We start from the raw sequence: 7,524 nt of genomic DNA on the forward strand, positions 1-7,524 counted from the left end.
CACTACTACGGCTGCACACCCCCACTGATCCGATCTCAGCATTTCTCGCAACTTGGGAGGTGCTTCTCCTTCCATATACTCAGGTTTGCGCGATAGCGCATCTGCACGAACGTTTTGATGCCCAGGTATGTACTCAATCCTAAAATTAAACCCGGCAAAAAACTCCGCCCACCTAATTTGCCTTTGGTTTAGCTGTCTAGCAGTTCTCCAATACTCTAAATTCTTATGATCTGTTGTTACCACCACCTGATGTGACGCCCCTTCCAAAAAATGTCTCCACACTTTAAAGGCAGCATGCACAGCTAAAAGTTCCTTATCAAATATGGTGTAGTTTTGTTCTGATTGATTTAATTTTCTAGAGTAGAATGCACAGGGTCTCCAGTCCCCTTCCTTGTCCTGTTGCAGCAGAATGACCCCAATAGCCCTATCAGAGGCGTCAGTTTCTACCTTCATACGTTTACTTGGATCTAGGTGCATAAGATATTTTTCTGAAGCAAACACCGCCTTTAATTTATCAAAGGCCTTCTGTGCTTCCTCAGACCATCTGAATGTCCCCTTGCCTCTTAGACAATCAGTCAGTGGTGTTGTGATTTTGGAGTAATTACCTATGAATTTACGATAGAAATTAGCAAATCCTAAAAACCTCTGTAGATCTTTCTTAGTTTTAGGTGCCTCCCATTCCACCACTGCCTGAACTTTACTGGGGTCCATGTGCACCCCTTTGTGGGAAATGCAATATCCCAGGAACTCCACATTTTGTGTGTGGAACTTACACTTTTCTAACTTCACATATAACCTGTTGGTCCTCAATCTCTCTAACACCTGCGTGACATGTTTTACGTGTTCCTCCATACTTTCACTATATATTAAGAGGTCATCTGAATAAGAGACACAGAACTGATCCAGTATACCTGCCAAGACGTGATTGATGAAGGTTTGAAATACCCCTGAGCCATTTTGCAAGCCAAAAGGCACTACCAAGAATTCAAATGCACCATACTTAGTACAAAAACTGGTTTTCCACTCATCCCCTTCTCTGACCCTTATCAGATTATATGCTCCTCGTAGATCAAGCTTGGTAAAGACTTTGGCTGACCTTACTCTCTCTAAGAGGTCATCTATACGTGGCAGTGGGCACACGTGAGGCTTCATTTGGCTATTAAGGATTCTGAAGTCACATACTAATCTCGGTGCCCCTTCCTCCCCTTTCTTTTTGACAAAAAAGACGGGAGCACCCCCCGAGGCCGTGGACTCTCTAATAAAACCTCTCTGCAAATTCTTTTGCAGGAACTCCCTCAATGCTGCAGATTCTATTTCCGACATGGCATATATCTTGCTTGGTGGCAACTGTGCCCCAGGGACTAGATCTATCTTGCAATCATAGGGCCTATGTGGTGGAAGTTTATCCGCTTCTTTTTCACAAAAAACATCCCGATAAGCAATATATTGTGACGGAATCTCACTTTCATTCCCCATCAACTTCTCTTCCACCTCTATTCCCATTACTTCCACCGAGATTTTCCCCTTTTGCCCCAAACAATGTGTCATACAATAGATCGAACCAAAAACCAAAGACCTTTGATGCCAGGCAATCACTGGATTGTGACGATTGAGCCAACTCATGCCCAGGACTATCGGGTGCCCAGCTAGTTTAGTCACATGAAATGCCCTGGTCTCTGAGTGATGACTCATATCCATTCTCATTAGTGGAGTCTCGTAAGTCACTTCTCCTGACAGTAGCGGTCTGCCGTCAATTGTTTTCACTCGTAGTGGGAAATTCAAAGGTAACAAAGAGATTTTGTGTTCCTGTACGAATTTCTGGCCTATGAAATCTGCTGACGCTCCTGAGTCTAACAGCGCCTCTACCTGGACCCTATGTCCATTGGGTAGTTGTAGTTGCACCTTCACCGTTAGTCCTGGAATAGGTGGTTCTGCGTGAGAGCCTTCTATTGTTCCTCCACCCGGCTGCAAGCTCCCATTTCCAGCCGGGGACATTCGTTTCCCTGATGCAGTTCCTTCAGGCAATTGTCTTCTCCCATGTCTGTTCCAGATAGAGACTCCCATCCTTTACGATTGCGACATTGTCGTGCTAGATGCCCTGGTTTTCCACAGACAAAGCAACGCCTCGTGTCTCTTCCTCTCCCTGCATTTCCTCTTACCATGGAAGAGGTAGTAACTGGGAGGGGTCTGGCTGCCCCTAATTCCATGGGCTCTGGCCGCTCTTGTCCTGGCACGTTGCCCATTCTGCTTTCTGTACTTTCGATCTTGTTTTCCCGCCATCGCGGTCTCCATTGTTCCTTCTTTTCACTAGCCCTCCGTTCCACGCGTAGGCTCAATTGCAGGCACGTTCGGACCAGAGAGTCCAAGGAACTAGGTTCTGGTATTTGGGCCAATTGGTCTAAAATCTCATTATTCAGTCCTTCCCTAAAAAGGGCTGCAACTGTTGGGGAATTCAGATCCCATTTTAATTTCTGCACCAGCAAACTAAAGTTGGACCAATAAACTCCCACAGTGTCCTTTCCTTGTCTCATTCTCAACAGCTGCCTAGCTGTGGTTGTTTCATGCGCAGGGTCTAAGAAAATCGTGTCTAGATACTGCAGAAACATTTGTAGATTTCCTAGGGCGGCATCCCTTCGAGATATTAGGGGTATAACACAGTCCTTAGCCCTCCCTTCCAAGAAATTAATCACATAAGCAACCTTCTCTTGCTCAGATTGAAATTCTTTATCCTTTATCTCAATTATGTAAGAAATTTCTGTCTTGAAAGCCATGTATTCAGAGGTTTCTCCCTTGAAGCTACGTGGACGTACAGTAAATGTTTTACTCACTCTGTCTCCCTGCATCGCTTGCAACATGGCTCTATGTTCTCCCAATGCTGCCGATAGTACGTCGACTTGACTTTTCAACTGTAAGTTCTGTTGCCCTAAGTCCTGTAATGTTAGCTGGAGCGCTGGGGTTTCTCCTTGCCCAACTGGCGCCACAGCTCCCTCCATTTTGGCTTCTCCTTCTTTACATATACCGTACTTTTCGCACCATTACACTCAGGTTTTTTTCACCTAAAAGGTAAAGGGAAATGTGTGTGCGTGTTATGGAGCGAATGCAGGCAGGAGGAACCACTCTTGCTGGCTGTTCGGCAGCCTCTCTTCCTCCGCTTGGCTGGCTGAGAAGCCGGCAACAGCTGAGCAACAGCTGAGTGTCGGGAGACAGCCTCTCTTCCTCCTGTCTGCCTGCTCTATGGCTTTTTGGCGAGGTGGGAGAAGGGAGGCAGCTCGGAAGGCGGCAAGAGCTGCACGCAGTGTGTAAAAGCCAAGGTGGGGAAAGGGAGACAGCCTCTTTTTCTCCTGTCTGCCTCCTCTATGGCTTTTTGGCGAGGTGGGCGCTCGGAAGCTGGCAAGAGCTGCGCGCAGCGTGTAAAAGCCAAGGTGGGGAAAGGGAGACAGCCTCTCTTTCTCAGTGTCTGCCTGCTCTATGGCTCTCCCTTACACAAATGTAAGCGGCTCTTACTCTGCTTTCTTTACAATGAGCCGGAAGGAGGGAGAAAGAGGGCATCCCCTTCCGTCCCTCCCCCAGCACCTCACCGGTAAATTCAAACAAAGCGGCTTACAAGGCTCGTGTCCCTGAGTCTCCTCCTCCTCTTTTTGCTCCGGTTCGAGGCAAGGCAGCTCCACAAATGTGAGTTCCCCCTCTCTCTTCCTTCCCTCCCTCCCTCCCTCCCTCTTCCAACTTCAAAAAATATTGGGGGGACAGCCAGGTAAGCCCCACTCACATACCACAATGGGGGATGGGGGATGACTCCCTCAAATATTTAATGGGGGGGTGAAGGCACCTAGGCCCATAGGAGTTGGCTGCTTTGCCTAGGACAAATGTGAGCTCTCCATCCCTCTTCCCTCCCTCCCTCCCTCCCTCCTTCTTCCAACTTCAATAAAATATTGGGGGGGGGGGCAGGTACAGTTAAGCCCCATCTCACAGACTGCAATGATCTCAAGACAAAGTGCATGCACACTGGTACCTTATATGAATGGCAATGCCCATCAGCATGCGGGGATGATGACTCCCTCAAATATTTAATGGGGGGGGTGAAGGCACCTAGGCCTATAGGAGTTGGCTGCTTTGCCTAGGACAAGTGTGAACTCCCCCCCCCCTTCCTTCATCACTGTATTGGAGATATCATACATTACTGACAGTTCCTTCATTCACGTGGTTACAAAACACGGATCCACATGGATCCTCAGGATTTTTGCACTGGGTCACCCCAAATTCACCATCAGATCACATAGCATGTCCATGGCTACAGCATGCACCAAAAAAATCACACACCTACTGTTGCCTGGGGCCGCAGTGGTGCAAAAACGTGGTTACAAAGTACAGATCCACGTGGATCCTCAGGATTTTTGCATTGGGCTACCCCAAACTCACCGTCAGATCACATGTCTGTGGCCACAGCATGAACCACAAAAATCATACATCCACTGTTTCGTTTAGAATATTTTTTTTCTTGTTTTCCTCCTCTAAAAACTATGTGCGTGTTATGGTTGGGAGCGTGTTATAGAGCGAAAAATACGGTAATGAAGAGGCGCAGAGCAGAAGGTATTCTGTCAGGCCTGGTCGTTGTCCTCTTCAGATCACCACACAAACGCTTCTGGTCTTTTATAACTTTTTATTGCGTATTAACAAAACATTCTTATAAACGGTTCTTAACTATTATTCCTCAGAGTCACTTCTTTCAGATACCTTCTGAGCTCTGCTTCTCCGTGACCAGCCACCCTCAAAATGGCGAAGGCGCCCTTCCCTTCGCTTTCCCGCTCTTTTTTCTAACCTCCTGGCTAGAGCTGGCTTGTATCTCCCCTCCTCCCAATCTGAGCTAGAACTGAACCCTTGCCTTTCCTGGGAACAGCCGGTCCCTCTCTGTTGTTCCTCTTGCTCCCTTCTATTAGATTCACTGCTCTCCTTCCCCCCTTGGGGAATGCTTTCTCCCTCTGATAAACTGGAAACTTCTAACTCTTCCCTGACAGTAATTTCACACTGCAGGATATTACATCTTGATCCCTCCATGGATTCTTTTTATCTAAACCCCTATGGGCAGTTTAGCAGCTTAATTGTGTGATTAAATGAATTTCTGCTGTAATTGATGCATTTTAGTGAATTCTGGCTGGTGTTCCAGCTGAAGATTTTGTAGTGATGGTAACTCGCTATGCTGCATGATTTGAAACTGTATTTTTATTGCTTCTTTTATTTGTTTGTATTTGTTCCCTTCCTGCTCTGCCTTTCACGCTTCTAGTCCTCTCCACTCCTTTCAATTGCCTCCTGCCACCCTTCACTTCTGGTCTATCCTGCCCACCTGGTGGACAGACCTCGGAGCAGCCACTGCATCTGCCATTCACAGTCCCTGCTCCTTGGATTCTTCACAGACACGGAGTGAGGTTTGTGGGCCACTGTTTAGGACCCGCAGTACTAAACAATTATTGTGATGGAGGCCTTATTTGAGAAGCTACTTAAAGCACATTTCAAGGAACGCTTGCTCTGTTGGCTATGTAGTGTGCAGAAAAGAAACTGCAGTCCCAGGTTGTAAGCATAGCTTCCAGCTCAGGTGAACTCTTTTACTCAACAAATAGGCATATGAGAATGGTCTGTTGGATGTTGGGTGCCATAGAAGCTCAGTCAGGCAATTAAGCTCACCACACGAAACAGCCATTCAGCAGAGTTGTATTTACTAGGCCAACTCCAACATACGTCATTATATACACACACTTTACAGATGTTACGAGTAGTCTCCTCTCTCTCTCTCTGAGCTCAGAGCAGGTTCTTTGCTTCAAAGTCCTTGCTGTGTCCTTAGCCAAATGCTAAGTTCAGTTGCTTCAGAGTCCTGCAATTCTTCACAAAGTCTTCAGTCCAGGAGTGCCATCTTGGCCTGCGGCCATTGGTGCCATGCAGTGTGCATGACCCTGGCACCAAAATGTGGGGGTGCCCAGCCACTTCATGGGGAATTTTGTGGGTGCTCAGGCACCCAGGGCCCCGGGGAGCTGGCACCTATGCTTCAGTCTTTTCAACAGTTCCAATTATTCTCCTTCAAACTGTTTCACTACTGTCCCACCACACCAAAGACTGTAACCTGAGCCCTCCATATTTACGGTACATGCTAGTTCTTCCTGGTAACATTGATAAGACAGTCACAAGATGCATGCAGCTGTATTGTGGGGAATGAGTAATCTCTGCTGACTCATGAAGAATTAGCCAATTTTTTACTTTCCTTAAAATGGTCCCACCCACTGGGCTCATGACTACATGTCTTTGGCTGAATGGGTGGGCGGGCGGTGATCCCATGGCAGCTCAATATCCACCCTTGGCTGATCCTGGCATTATTCTGGCAAGTAAAATGCAACTGACTAAGTTAGGATGAATTCCTAACCACACTTGCCTAGGAGTAATTCAATAGGACTGACTTCTGAGTAGACATGGCTAGGATAGTACTGTTAGTTGGATTTTAATGTTGTATTTTAAAGTCTCTGTGCATGATTTGTTGAATTTGTTATTTCACTGAAGTAAAGGTTTTTTGTTCCATTAATTATGATGGTTGAGGACTACATATTACATCAGCACCTCTCACCATTAAAAAAATTATTCAAGGGTCAGGCAATGAATTTCCTCTATCAGGCGACACAATGCTACTACTTAAAAGAAGATTGTAAGAAGATTGTAATCTTGTAAGAAGATTGCAATACCAAGGAAAAGAAATTCCTCCTCATCTCAAGCAGTCTAAAAGCACCAAAATTAGTGTGGAAGTAATTAACCCGAAGTACTTATAAGACAAAATTTCATTATGGACTATTTGACAATGGAAGACGTATCTATTATTTTAATAGACTCTATTCAATAACTTTTCTCAATTTGTTGGCTCTTTCTCCAGTAGTTAATGATAAATACTGTTTTCTTTTAAAGATGATTCTACTTGGCATGAATATATCTTAACCATGGTGCATCAGAGGAGCTAGGTGGGTTAAACAAGACTGCCATGCAATGAATTCCTGGACACATGTTAGTCTAATTGCCACTCTCCACTCTATTGAGGCTTCAGTCTTTATTACCTCTTAACTGAAGTGTTATCCCCCCCCCCCCACTCCTTTCTTTCTCTCTCACTCATCTCTGTTGGCACTATATTTCTGGCTGTGATTCAAGTCCAGCTATATGGGGAGGCAAAATCCATGCATTTGTAGCCTACAATGTCTGACTGTGTAAACAGAATGGATCCAATCAAGAAAACACTAGCTCCCTTTTGGCTTTGGCAGATGCATGCTGAAATTCTGGATGTAATAAATTCTGGATGTAATAAAGGAAACCCCAGTTCAAGTAGGGATGACCACAAAGCAGCTGTTTCAGGCTGATGCTGAGGAGTGTCACCAGGGGACAACACATTGTCCGTTATTTGATGCTGATGATTTCACCGTCAGGCCGGGGAAGAAATGCTTGTGGGGTTTTCTTCCTTAGGTGCTACAATAACTTTACCCGTCTTGGTACTTTTTACCTTGG

Source organism: Podarcis raffonei, chromosome 1 (genome assembly GCF_027172205.1).
Source record: "Podarcis raffonei isolate rPodRaf1 chromosome 1, rPodRaf1.pri, whole genome shotgun sequence".
In the NCBI taxonomy this organism is placed as follows: Eukaryota; Metazoa; Chordata; class Lepidosauria; order Squamata; family Lacertidae; genus Podarcis; species Podarcis raffonei.